The sequence below is a fragment of the Cuculus canorus genome, unplaced genomic scaffold, assembly GCF_017976375.1.
Source record: "Cuculus canorus isolate bCucCan1 unplaced genomic scaffold, bCucCan1.pri scaffold_67_arrow_ctg1a, whole genome shotgun sequence".
In the NCBI taxonomy this organism is placed as follows: Eukaryota; Metazoa; Chordata; class Aves; order Cuculiformes; family Cuculidae; genus Cuculus; species Cuculus canorus.
Window position 1 is genome coordinate 123717 of NW_026527846.1, and position 13750 is coordinate 137466.

At 52.5% G+C, this 13750-nt stretch overlaps 1 protein-coding gene across 1 annotated transcript in view; it reads left to right on the top strand.

The window, feature by feature from the left end:
- The window catches only part of LOC128850750 (hydrocephalus-inducing protein-like), a 58121-nt gene that overhangs the window by 39611 nt on the left and 4760 nt on the right, over positions 1 to 13750 (top strand). The gene's annotated exons all lie outside the window — the stretch shown is intronic.

Consider the following 13750-nt stretch of genomic DNA (forward strand, 5'->3'; position numbering starts at 1 on the left):
CAGTTGGGGGTTGTACCAGTAGGGGCTGGTTTCAATTGTGGCCGGCGTCAGTTTTGGGATGTGTCGGTTGGGGCTGGTGTCAGTTGGGAGATGTGTCGGCTGGGGCCGGTGATAGTTGCGGCTGGTATCGGTTGGGGCCTGTGTTAGTTTGGGGTTTTATCTTTTGGGACTGTTTTCGGTTTTGGGTTGTGTCAATTGGGTCTGGTGTCATTTGGGGCTGGTGTCAGTTGGGGGTTCTTTTGGTTGGTTCTGGTGTTGGGTGGGCGCTGTTGTCGGCTGGGGCTGGTAACAGTTGGGGGTTGTGTCAGTTTGGGCTGGTGTCAGTTGGGACTAGTGACAGTTGGGGCTCCTATCAGTTGGGGGATGTGTCGGTTGGGGCTGGTGTCATTTGTGGCCAGTGTCAGTTTTGGGATGTTTCTCTTGGGGCTGGTGTCGGTTGGGGGTTGTGTCTGTTGGGGCCTGGTGTCGGTGGGGGCTGCTGTCAGTTGGGGGATGTGTCGGTTGGGGAAAGTGTCAGGTGGGGGCTGGTGACAGTTGGGGCTGCTGTCGGTTGGGGCTGGTGTCAGTGGGAGTTGTGTCAGTTGGGACTAGTGTCAGTTTGGGCCGGTGTCAGTTGCGGGTTGTGTTGGTTTGGGCTGGTGTCATAAGGTGGGTGTGTCGGTTGGGTCTGGTGTCAGTTCGGGGCCGGTGTCAGTTGGGGGTTGTGTCAATTGTGGCTGGTGTCAGTTGGGGGTTGTGTCGGTTGTGGTTTGTGTCAGTTCTTGCTGATGTCAGTTGAGGGTTGTGTCGCCTGTGGCTGGTTTCAGTTCAGGCTGGTGTCCGTTGGGGCTGGTGTCAGTTGTGGGATGTGTCGGTGTGGAATGGTGTCGGTTGGGGCTTTTGTCCATTGGGGCTGGTGTCAGTTGGTTCTGGTGTTAGTTGGGGGTTGTGTCAGTTGTGGGATGTGTCAGTTGTGGCTGGTGTCGGTTTGGGCTGGTGTCGGTTGGGGGATCTGTCATTTGGGGGATGTGTCGGTTGGGGCTGGTGTCAGTTGGGGAATGTGACGGTGTCAGTTGTGGCTGGTGTCATTTGGGGCCGGTGTCATGTGAGGCTTGTCTCAGTTGGGGGTTGTGTCTGTTGGGGCTGGTGTCGGTTGGGTCTAGTGTCGATTGGGGGTTGTGTCATTTGGGGTTTCTGTCGGTTGGGACTGGTGTCCTTTGAGGTTTGCATCAGTTGCGGCTGGTGTCAGTTAGGGCTGGATTCAGTTTGGGGCTGCTGTCGGCTGGTGCTAGTGTCAATAGGGGATGTGTGGGTTGGGACCGGTGACAGTTGGGTCTGGTGTCGGTTGCGGCCACTGTTAGTTCGGGGTTTTGTCGGTTGGGGCTGCTGTAAGTTGTGTGTTGTGTCAGTTGGGTCTGGTGTCAGTTGTGGCTGGTGTCAGTTGTATGTGTCATTTAGAGCTGGTGTTGGTTGTGGCATGTGTCAGCTGTGGGATGTGTCGGTTGGTGCTGGTGTCATGTTGGGGCTGGAGTCAGTTGGGAGCTGGTGTCGGTTGGGGATGGTGTCAGTTTGGGGATGTGTGGGTTGGGGCTGCTGTCAGTTGGGGGATGTATCGGTTGGGGCCGGTGTCAGATGGGGCTGGTGTCAGTTGGGGGATCTATTGGTAGGGGCTGGTGTCAGTTGAGGACTGGTGTCGGTTGGGGCTGGTGTTGGTTGTTGGATGTGTCGGTTGGGGCCGGTGTCAGTTGGAGGTTGTTTCGGCTGGGGCAGGTGTCAGTTGGAGCTGGTTTCAGTTAGGGGTTATGTCGGTTGCGGGTTGCGTCAGTTTGGAGTTGTGTCGTTTGGGGCTGGTGTCGGTCGGGGCTGGTATCGTTTTTGGGATGTGTCAGTTGGGGTATGTGTCGGATTCGGCTCGTGTCAGTTAGGAGATGAATCGCTTGTTACCGGTGTAATTTGGGATTTGTGTCGTTTGGGGCTGCTGTCAGTTGTGGGTTTTTTCGTTTCGGGCTGGTTTCAGTTGGGTCCGGTGTCATTTGGGGGATGTGTCAGTTGGGGCTTGTGTCAGTTGGGGGTTGTGTCGGCAGGGGCTGGTGTAGGTTGAAGCTATTTTCAGTTGGGGCTGGTGTCGGTTGGGACTAGTGACAGTTGGGGCTGGTGTCGGTTGGGGGATGTGTCGGTTGGGGCTGGTGTTGGTTGGGGGTTGTGTGAGTTGGGGCCTGGTGTAAGTTTGGCCTAGTGAGAGTTTGGGCTGGTGTCAGTTGGGGGATGTGTTGTTTGGGGCTGGTATCGGTTTGGGGTTGTGTCATTTAGGGCTAGTGTCAGTTGGGGTTGGTTCGGTTGAGGCTGATGTTGGTTTGGGCTGCTGTCAGTTGGGGTTTGTGTCGAGTAAGGCTGGTGTCGGTTGGAGCTGGTGTCAGTTGCGGGTTGTGTCAGTTGTGTCCGGTGTCAGTTGGGGGCTGGTGTCAGTTGGGGATGGTGTCATTTGGGGGTATGTCAGTTGGAGCTGGTGTTTGTTAAGGCTGGTGTCAGTTGGGGGTTGGTTCGGTTGGGGCTGATGTCGGTTTAGGCTGATGTCAGTTGGGGGGCTGTGTCGGTTGGCAGATGTGTTCGTTGGGGCTGGTGTCAGTTGGGGCTGGTGTCAGTTGGAGGTTTGTAGGTTGGGGCTGGTGTCAGTTGGGAGTTGGGGCTGGTGTCGGTTGGGGGTTTTGTCTGTTGCGGCTGCTGTCTGTTGGGGTATGTGTCGGTTGGGGCCAGTGTTTGTTTGGGGTTGTTTCAGTTGGGGGATGTATCAGTTCTTGGTGGTGTCACTTTGGGGTTTTGTCCGTTGGGGCTGGTATCAGTTGGGGGTTGTGTCGAGTGGGGCTAGTGTTGGTTGGGGCCAGGTGTCAGTTGGGGGATGTCTCGGTTGGCGCTGGTGTCAGTTGGAGGTTGTATTGGTTGGGGCTGGTGTCAGGTGGGGGATGGTGTCGGTTGGGGTTGGTGTCAGTTGGGGGATGTGTCGGTAGGGGCTGGTGTCGGTTGGGGCTGCTCTAAGTTTGGGGAAGTGTCAGTTGGGGCTGGTGTCAGTTGGGGCCACTGTCAGTTGGGTCCAGTGTCAGTTGGCAGATGTGTCGGTTGGGACTGGTATCATTTGGGACTGGTGTCAGTTTGGGCTGGTGTCGGTTGGGGCTGGTATCGGTTGGGGGTTGTGTCAGTTGGGGCTGTTGTCGGTTTCGGGGTGTGTCGGTTGGGGCTGGTGTCAGTTGGGGGTTGGTGTCAGTTGGGGGCTGGTGTCAGTGGGGGGATTTGTCGGTTGGGAGTTGTGTCGGTTGGGGCTGTTGTCGGTTGAGGGGTGTGTCGTTTTGGGGATCTGCTGGTTAGGGCCAGTATCAGATGGGGCTGGTGCCAGTTGGGGCAGGTGTCAATTAGGTGCTGGTGTCGGTTGGGGCTGGTGTCAGTTGGGGCTAGTGTTAGTTGGGGGTTGTGTCGGTTTGTACTGCTGTCGGTTGGGACTGGTGTCAATTGTAGGTTGTGTCGCTGGGGCTGGTGTCGCTGGGGCTGGTGTCAGTAGGGGGATGTGTCGGTTGGGGCTGGTGTAGGTTGGGGCTCCTGTAAGTTTGGGGATGTGTCAGTTTGGGCTGGTGTCTGTTGGGGGCTGGTGTCGGTAGGGGCTGGTGTCGTTTAGGGGGTGTGTCTGTTGGGGATCGGTCTCGGCTGGGGGTTGTGTCAGTTGTGGCTTGTGTCGGTTAGGGGTTCTGTCAGTTGTTGCTGGTGTCAGTTGAGGGTTGTGTCACTTGGAGCTGGTTTCGGTTCGGGCTGGTATCAGTTGTGGCTAGTGTCGGTTGGTGCTGGCGTCACTTGGGGGTTGTGTCAGTTGAGGCCTAGTATGGGTTGGGACTGGTGAAAGTTGGGGCCGGTTTTTAGATGGGGGATGGGTCGGTTGGGGCCAGTCAATTGAGGGCTGGTGTCAGTTGGGGCTGGTGTCGGTTGGGGCTGGTGTCGGTTGGGGGTTGTGTCGGTCGGCGCTGGTGTCTTTTTGGGGTTCTGTTGGTTTGGGGCTGAGGTTATTGGGGCTGGTGTTGGTTGGGGCTGCTGTCGCTTCGGGTTGCTGACAGTTGGGGGTTGTGGCCAGTGTCAGTTGGGGACGTTGGGGCATCAGTCAGTTGGGGGCTTGTTTCTGTCGGGGCTAGTGTCCGTTGGGACTGCTGTCAGTTGGGGGTTGTGTCGTTTCGGGCTGGTTTCCGTTGGGTCCAGTGTCAGTTGGGGGATGTGACGGTTTGGGTTTGTGTCAGTTCGAGGTTGTGTCGGCAGGGGCTGGTGTCTGTTGGAGCTGTTTTCAGTTGGGGGTTGTGTCATTTCGGGATGGTTTCAGTTGGGTCCAGTGTCAGTTGGGGGATGTGACAGTTGGGGCTTGTGTCAGTTCGAGGTTGTGTCGGCAGGGGCTGGTGTCGGTTGGAGCTGTTTTCAGTTGGGGCTGGTGTCTGTTGGGGGATGTGTCGGTTGGGGCTGGTGTCACAGAATCACACAGAATCACAGAATCACAAGGTTGGAAAGGACCCATTGGATCATCGAGTCCAACCATTCTAAACACTCCCTAAACCATGTCCCTAAGCACTTCATCCACCCGTTCCTTAAACACCTCCAGGGAAGGCGACTCGACCACCTCCCTGGGCAGCCTGTTCCAGTACCCAATGACTCTTACTGTGAAGAATTTTTTTCTGATATCCAACCTGAACCTCCCCTGACGGAGCTTCAGGCCATTCCCTCTAGTCCTGTCCCCTGTCACTTGGGAGAAGAGGCCAGCTCCCTCCTCTCCACAACCTCCTTTCAGGTAGTTGTAGAGAGTAATAAGGTTTCCCCTCAGCCTCCTCTTCTCCAGGCTAAATAACCCCAGCTCTCTCAGCCGCTCCTTGTAAGACTTGTTCTCCAGCCCCCTCACCAGCTTTGTTGCTCTTCTCTGGACACACTCCAGAGCCTCAACATCTTTCTTGTGGTGAGGGGCCCAGAACTGAACACAGTATTCAAGGTGCGGTCTCACCAGTGCTGAGTACAGAGGGAGAATAACCTCCCTGGACCTGCTGGTGACCCCATTTCTGATACAAGCCAAGATGCCGTTGGCCTTCTTGGCCACCTGGGCACACTGCTGGCTCATGTTCAGTCGGCTGTCAACCAGCACCCCCAGGTCCTTCTCTTCCGTGCAGCTCTCCAGCCATTCTTCCCCCAGTCTGTAGCACTGCATAGGGTTGTTGTGCCCCAAGTGCAGGACCCGGCATTTGGCCTTGTTAAATCTCATCCCATTGGTCTCAGCCCAGCGGTCCAGCCTGTTCAGATCCCTTTGCAGAGCCTCCCTACCCTCCAGCAGGTCGACACTTCCTCCCAGCTTAGTGTCATCTGCAAACTTGCTAAGGGTGCACTCGATGCCTTCATCCAGGTCGTTGATAAAGAGATTGAACAGAGCTGGACCCAGTACTGAGCCCTGAGGAACTCCACTTGTGACTGGCCTCCAGCTGGAGTTAACTCCATTGACCACCACTCTCTGGGCCCGGCCATCCAACCGGTTTTCAACCCAGGAGACTGTGCGCCTGTCCAGGCCAGAGGCTGACAGTTTCTGCAGCAGAATGCTGTGAGAAACTGTATCAAAGGCTTTACTGAAGTCCAAGAAGACTACATCCACAGCCTTTCCCCCATCCAGTAGTTGAGTGATTTTGTCATAGAAGGTGATCAGGTTAGTTTGGCAAGATCTGCCTTTTGTAAACCCATGTTGACTGGGCCTGATCACCCGGTTCTCTTGCATGTGCTTCATGATAGCACTCAAGATTACCTGTTCCATGACTTTCCCTGGCACTGAGGTGAGACTGACAGGCCTGTAGTTCCCCAGATCCTCTCTGCAACCCTTCTTGTAGATGGGCACAACATCAGCCAGCCTCCAGTCTAGTGGAACTTCCCCAGTCAGCCAGGACCTCTGGAAGATGATGGATAGGGGTTTGGAAAGGACATCCGCCAGTTCCTTCAATACTCTTGGGTGGATCCCATCCGGCCCCATAGACTTGTGGGCGTCTAGCTGGGCAAGCAAGTCTCTAACCGCCTCCTCTTGGATCACGGGAGCCTCAATCTGCCCCTCTAACTCTTGGATTTGTAAACAGAAGGAACAACTTTCTTTGCTATTAAAGACTGAGGCGAAGAAGGCATTAAGTACCTCAGCCTTGTCCTTATCCCCTGTCACTGTTATTCCTTCTGCACCCACTAGAGACTGGATATTCTCCCTCGTCCTCCTTTTCCTGTTAATGTACCTGTAGAAAGACTTTTTGTTGTCTTTCACAGACTTAGCGAGTTTTAATTCTAGTTGGGCCTTGGCCCTCCTGATTTTTTCCCTGCACGATCTCACTTCGTCCCTGTTGTCCACCCAAGATGCCTGTCCTTTCCTCCAGAGCACATAGAGCTTCTTCTTCTTATTGACGCATCTTGAGATCTCCCTGCTCCACCAAGCTGGCTTTTCCCCCCGCTGGCTCCTTTTCCGGAACACAGGGATGGCCTGCTCTTGAGCTGCTAGGATTTCATTTTTCAAGAGCGCCCAACCCTCATGGGCTCCCTTGCCCTGAAGGACTGTTTCCCACGGGACTTTGCTAATCAACCTTCTGAACAGGCCAAAGTCTGCCCTCCGGAAGTTTAATGTGACTGTTTTGCTAACCCCCTTCTTAATCCCACCTAGAACTGAAAACCCTATCATCTCATGATCACTTAATCCCAGGCGTCCTCCAACCGTCAAATCCCCAACAACACCTTCTCTATTCACAAACAGCAGGTCTAGGAAGGCACCCTCCCTTGTTGGTTCGCTAACCAGTTGTGCAAGGAAGTTGTCTTCCATGCACTCCAGGAACCTCCTAGACTGTTTCCTTTCTGCTGTATTGTACTCCCAGCAGACATCCGGAAAGTTAAAGTCTCCCACAAGGACAAGAGGCAGAGATTTAGAGACTGTCCCCAGCTGTTTATAGAAGAGTTCATCAGCAGCTTCTTCTTGGCTGGGTGGTCTGTAACAGACTCCTATCACAAAGTCCCCTTTCTTGTGGGCTCCTCTGATTTTAACCCATAGGCACTCGATCCCGTCCTCACCGTAATCCAGTTCAAGAGTATCAAAGCACTCTTTGACATAGAGGGCTACTCCGCCTCCTCTTCTACCCTTCCTGTCCCGCCTGAAGAGTTTATATCCCAACATAGCTGTACTCCAGTTATGTGAGTCATCCCACCACGTTTCTGTGATGGCAATGACATCATAGTCACTTTGCCCTACAACAGCTTCCAGCTCATCCTTCTTATTGCCCATGCTGCGTGCATTGGTGTAAATGCACTTCAGCTGGGCTGATGAACCTTCAGCCCTCGTAAAGGGAAGAGAGTTTATTCTCGATTGACTGGTCCTTGGAATAACTAATTCCACAGACCCAGTTTCATCCTTACTGTCCCCACTTGTACTCGCCCTCACTTGCCCTGTTGTGGTGTACTGGTGGTCCTCTCCAGCACACCATTTCTCAGCCGCCGGTTTCCCACTTCCAGGCTCATTCCCAACTAGCCTGGTCTCCTCCTCTTAACCCGGTCGGTGGGGGGTTGTGTTGGTTGGGGCTGGTGTAAGATGGGGTCTGGTGTCGGTTGGGCCTGTTTGTTGGTTGAGGCTGGTGTCACTTAGGAGATGTGTCGGATGGGGCTGCTGTTGGTTGGGGGTTGTGTCGTTTTGGGGCAAGTTTCAGTTGGGTCCGTTGTCAGTTGGGGGATGTTTCTGTTGGGGCTGGTATCGTTTCGAGCTAGTGTCAGTTGGGGGTTGTGTCGGTTGGGACTGGTGTCGGTTGGGGCCGGTGTCAATAGGGGGTTTGTCAGTTGTGTCCGGTGTCGGTTGGGGCTGCTATCTGTTGGGAATTGTGTTAGTTAGGACTATTGTCAGTTGGGGTTTGTGTCAGTAGGGACTGGTGTTGCTTTGGGCTGGTGTCCGTTGGGGCTGATGTCAGTTGGGTCTGGTGTCAGATGGGGCTTGTATCGGTTGGGGCTTGTGTCAGTTGGGAGTTGTGTTGGTTGGGGCTGATGTTAGTTGGGTCTGGTGTCAGATGGGGGTTGTGTCAGTTGGGGCTTGTGTCGGTTGGGAGTTGTGTCAGTTGGGGCTGGTGTCAGTTGGGGGATGTGTCCGTCTGGGCTTGTGTCAGTTGGGAAATGTGTCATTTGGGGGATGGGTTGGTTGGGGCTGGTGTCAGTTGGGGGATGTGACAGTGTCAGTTGGGGCTGATGTCGATTTGGGCTGCTGTCAGTTGGGGGATGCTTTGGTTCGGGCTGGTGTCGGTTCTGGCTGGTGTCAGTTGGGGGATGTGTCAGTTAGGGCTAGTGTCATTTGGGGTTGTTGTCGGTTGGGGCTGGTGTCAGTTGTGGGATGTGTCAGTGTGGAATGGTGTCGGTTGGGGCTTTTGTCTGTTGGGGCTGGTGTCAGTTGGTTCTGGTGTTAGTCGGGGGTTGTGTCGGTTGCGGGATGTGTCGGTTGTGGCTTCTGTCAGTTGGGGGTTTTTCAGTTGTGCCGGTGTCAGTTGGGGCTGGTGTCAGTTGGGGGTTGTGTTGAGTGGGGCTGGTGTTGTTTGGAGCAGGTGTCAGTTGGGGGTTGAGTCGGTTGTGGCCGGTGTCAGTTGGGGGATGTGTCAGTTGGGGCTGGTGTAGCTTGGGGGTTTTATCTGATGGGGCTGGTTTCAACTGGGAGCTGGTTTCAGTTGGCTGTTATGTCGGTTGGGACTTGTGTCAGTTGGGGGATGTTTTGTTTTTGATGGTGTCACTTGGGGCTTATGTCGATTGGGGCTGGTGTCGGTTGGGGGTTGTGTTGGTTTGTGCTATTGACGGTTTAAACTTGTGTCAGTTGGGGGTTGTATCAGTAGGGGCTGGTGTCGGTTGGTGCTGCTGTCGCTTTGGGCTGCTGTCATTGGGGGTTGTGTCAGTTGGGAGATGTGTCGGTTGGGGCCGGTGAGATTTGGGGCTGGTATTGTTTGGGGCCGGTGTCAGTTTGGGGTTTTAACGGTTGGGACTGTTTTCAGTTGTGGGTTGTGTCAATTGGTTCTGGTGTCTTTTGGGGCTGGTGTCAGTTGGGGGCTCTTTCGGTGTGGGCTGGTGTCGGGTGGAGGCTGGTATCGGCTGGGGCTGGTTAACAGTTGGGGGTTGTCAGTTTGGGCTGGTGTCAGTTGGTCTGGTGTCGGTTGAAGCTGGTGTCAGTTGGGGGTTGTGTCGGCTGGGTCTGGTATCGGTTGGGGGATGTGTCAGTTAGGGAATGTGTCGGTTGGGGCTGCTGTCAGTTGGGAGTTGTGTTGCTTGTTGCCGGTGTCAGTTGGGAGTTGTGTCGGTTGGGGCCGTTGACAGTTGTGGAAGGTGTCGGTTGGGGCTTGTGTCAGTTGAGAGTTGTGTCGGTTGGGGCTAGTGTCAGTTGGGAAGGGTGTAATTTGGCAGATGTGTCGTTTTGGGCTTGTGTCGTTTTGGGGTTGTGTTGGTTGGGGGTTGTTTCTAGTGGGGTTGCTGTGGGTTGAAGCTGGTGTCAGTTTGGGGTTGCGTCAGTTGGGGTCGTATCGGTTGGGGCCTGTGTCAGTAGGGCGTTGTGCCAGTTGTGGCTTGTGTCGTTTAGGGCTGGTGTCGGTTAGGTGTTGTGTCAGTTAGGGCTAGTTTCAGTTGGAGTTGGTGTCGGTAAGGGCTGGTGTTGGTTTGGGCTGGTGTCAGTTGGGGCTGGTGTCAGTTGGGGCTTGTTGTCAGTTGAGGGTTGTGTCGGTTGGTGCCGGTGTCAGGTGGGGTTTGTGTCAGTTGAGGCTGTTGTCAGTTGGGGCCGGAGTCAGTTGGGGGCTGGTGTCGGTTGGGGCCTGTGTCAGTAGGGGGCTGACACCTAACGAGCAGCAGCATTCTTGGCTAGCATGTGCCCCCTTAGCTGTTATCGGTGAAAATTTCCAATTCCCCAGTGAGCTTTCCTCAGCACAGTCCTGTCGCAGCTGACCAATCTATACTTAAGCAGACTCCGAAACATAGAGTGCAGTGACAGTTCATCAAGAGATCTGATTCTCATGCAGCTTTCCAGGAAAGAAGCAACATTCCATGGCTGGTTAGGCAGAAAGGTTTTGCAGTGAACAGGGGAATCACAGATGAAGAATCTAGAGTAGAGTCTTCTTCTCTTGGTGATTTGCAGTTTGCAATGAAAGCGCTCCCGGGAGAAAGACCTAACAAGCAACAGCATTCTGGGCTAGCGCATTCCCCTTAGCTGTTATCGGTGAACATTTCCAATTCAGCAGCGAGCTTTCCTCAGCACAGTCCTATCGCAGCTGCCCAATCTATACTTAAGCAGACTCCTAAACATAGAGTGCAGTGCCAGATCAGTAAGAAATCTGATTCTCATGCAGCTTTCCAGGAAACAAGCAACATTCCATGGCTGGTTAGGCAGAAAGGTTTTGCAGTGAACAGGGGAATCACAGGTGAAGAATCTAGAGTAGAGTCTTCTTCTCTTGGCGATTTTCAGTTTTCAATGAAAGCGGTCCCCGAAAAAGGGCTAAGGAGCAGCAGCATTCTTGGCTAGCATGTGCCCCCTTAGCTGTTATCGGTGAACATTTCCAATTCCCCAGCGAGCTTTCTTAAGCACATTCCTGTTCAGCTGCCCAATCTATACTTAAGCAGACTCCTAAAGATAGAGTGCAGTGACAGCTCAGCAGGAAATCTGATTCTAATGCAGCTTTCTAGGAAACAAGCAACTTCTCACGGTTGCTTAGGCAGAAAGGTTTTGCAGTGAACAGGGCAATCACAGATGAAGAATGTAGAGTACAGTCTTCTTCTCTTGGTGATTTGCAGTTTGCAATGAAAGCGCTCCCGGGTGAAAGACCTAACGAGCAACAGCATTCTGGGCTAGCGCGTTCCCCTTAGCTGTTATCAGTGAACATTTCCAATTCACCAGCGAGCTTTCCTGAGCACAGTCCTGACGCAGCTGCCCAATCTATACTTAAGCAGACTCCTAAACATAGAGTGCAGTGCCATATCAGCAAGAAATCTGATTCTCAGGCAGCTTTCTAGGAAACAAGCAACTTCCCGCAGCTGGTTAAGCAGAACTGTTTTGCAGTGAACAGCGGAATTACAGATGAAGAATCTAGAGTACAGTCTTCTTCTCTTGGCGATTTGCTGTTTGCAATGAAAGCGCTCCCTGGAAAAAGATATAACGAGCAAAAGCATTCTGGGCTAGCGCGTTCACCTTAGCTGTTAAGGGTGAACATTTCCAATTCAGCAGCGAGCTTTCCTGAGCAGAGTCCTATCGCAGCTGCCCAATCTATACTTAAGCAGACTACGAAACATAGAGTGCAGTGACTGTTCAGAAAGAAATATGATTCTCATGCAGCTTTCTAAGAAAAAAGTAACTTCCTACGGCTGGTTAAGCAGAAGAGTTTTGCAGTGAACAGGGGAATCATAGATGAAGTATCTAGAGTACAGTCTTCTTCTCTTGGTGATTTGCAGTTTGCAATGAAAGCGCTCCCGGCAGAAAGACATAACGAGCAACAGCATTCTGGGCTCGCATGTGCCCCCTTAGCTGTTATCGGTGAATGTTTCCAATTCACCAGCGAGCTTTCCTCAGCACAGTCCTGTCGCAGCTGACCAATCTATATTTAAGCAGACTCCTAAACATAGAGTGCAGTGCCAGATCAGCAAGAAATCTGATTCTCAAGCAGCTTTCTAGGAGACAAGCAACTTCCCACGGCTGGTTAAACAGAACTGTTTTGCAGTGAACAGGGGAATCACAGATGAAGAATCTAGAGTACAGTCTTCTTCTTTTGGCAATTTGTCGTTTGCAAAGAAAGCGTTCCCTGGAAAAAGATCTAACGAGCAACAGCATTCTGCACAAGCGCGTTCGCCTTAGCTATTAAGGGTGAACATTTCCAATTCAGCAGCGAGCTTTCCTGAGCACAGTCCTGTCGCAGCTGCCCAATCTATACTTAAGAAGACTCTTAAACATAGAGTGCAGTGACAGTTCAGCAACAGATCTGATTCTCACGCAGCTTTCTACGAAACAAGCAACTTCCCACGGTTGCTTAGGCAGAAAGGTTTTGCAGTGAACAAGGCAAACACAGATGAAGAATCTAGAGTACAGTCTTCTTCTATTGGCAACTTGCAGTTTGAAATGAAAGCGCACCCGGGAGAAAGAGCTAACGACCAGCAGCTTTCTGGGCTAGCGCGTTCACCTTAGCTGTTATCGGTGAACATTTCCAATTCAGCAGCGAGCTTTCCTCAGCACAGTCCTGTCGCAGCTGGACAATCTGTACTTAAGCAGACTCCTAAATATAGAGTGCAGTGCCAGATCGGCAAGAGATCTGATTCTCATGCAGCTTTCCAGGAAACAAGCAACATTCCATGGCTGGTTAGGCAGAAAGGTTTTGCAGTGAACAGGGGAATCACAGATGAAGAATCTAGAGTAGAGTCTTCTTCTCTTGGTGATTTGCAATTTGCAATGAAAGCGCTCCCGGGAGAAAGACCTAACGAGCAACAGCATTCTGGGCTAGCGCGTTCCCCTTAGCTGTTATTGGTGAACATTTCCAATTCAGCAGCGAGCTTTCCTCAGCACAGTCCTGTCGCAGCTGCCCAATCTATACTTAAGCAGACTCCTAAACATAGAGTGCAGTGCCAGATCAGCAAGAAATCTGATTCTCATGCAGCTTTCTAGGAAACAAGCAACATTCCATGGCTGGTTAGGCAGAAATGTTTTGCAGTGAACAGGGGAATCACAGATGAAGAATTTAGAGTAGAGTATTCTTCTCTTGACGATTTTCAGTTTTCAATGAAAGCGGTCCCCGAAAAAAGTCTAAGGAGCAGCAGCATTCTTGGCTAGCATGTGCCCCCTTAGCTGTTATCGGTGAACACTTCCAATTCACCAGCGAGCTTTCCTAAGCACATTCCTTTTCAGCTGCCCAATCTATACTTAAGCAGACTCCTAAAGATAGAGTGCAGTGGCAGTTCAGCAAGAGATCTGATTCTAATGCAGCTTTCTAGGAAACAAGCAACTTCTCACGATTGCTTAGGCAGAAAAGTTTTGCAGTGAACAGGGCAATCACAGATGAAGAATCTAGAGTACAGTCTTCTTCTCTTGGTGATTTGCAGTTTGCAATGAAAGCGCTCCCGGGTGAAAGACCTAACGAGCAGCAGCATTCTGGGCTAGCGCGTTCCCCTTAGCTGTTATCGGTGAACATTTCCAATTCACCAGCGAGCTTTCCTGAGCACAGTCCTGTCGCAGCAGCCCAATCTATACTTAAGAAGACTCCTAAACATAGAGTGCAGTGACAGTTCAGCAAAGGATCTGATTCTCAAGCAGCTTTCTTGGAAACAAGCAACTTCCCACGGCTGGTTAGCAGAAAGGGTTTGCAGTGAACAGGGGAATCACAGATGAAGAATCTAGAGTACAGTCTTCTTCTCTTGGCGATTTGCAGTTTGCAATGAAAGCGCTCCCGGGAGAAAGAGCTATCGAGCAGCAGCATTCTGGGCTGGTGTAAATTGGGGCTTGTATCTGTTTGGGGTTCTGTTGGTTTGGGCAGTGGTTGGTTGAGGTTGGTGTCAGTTGGGGCTGCTGTCAGTTGGGTGTTGTGTCTGTTGGGGACCGGTCTCTTTTTGGTGTTGTGTCAGTTGTGGCTGGTGTCAGTTGGGCGTTCTGTCATTTGTTGGTGGTGTCATTTGAGGGTTGTGTCGCTTGAGGCTGGTTTTGGTTCGGGCTGGTGTCAGTTGTGGCTAGAGTCGGTTGGTGCTGGCGTCAGTTGGGGGTTGTGTCAGTTGAGTC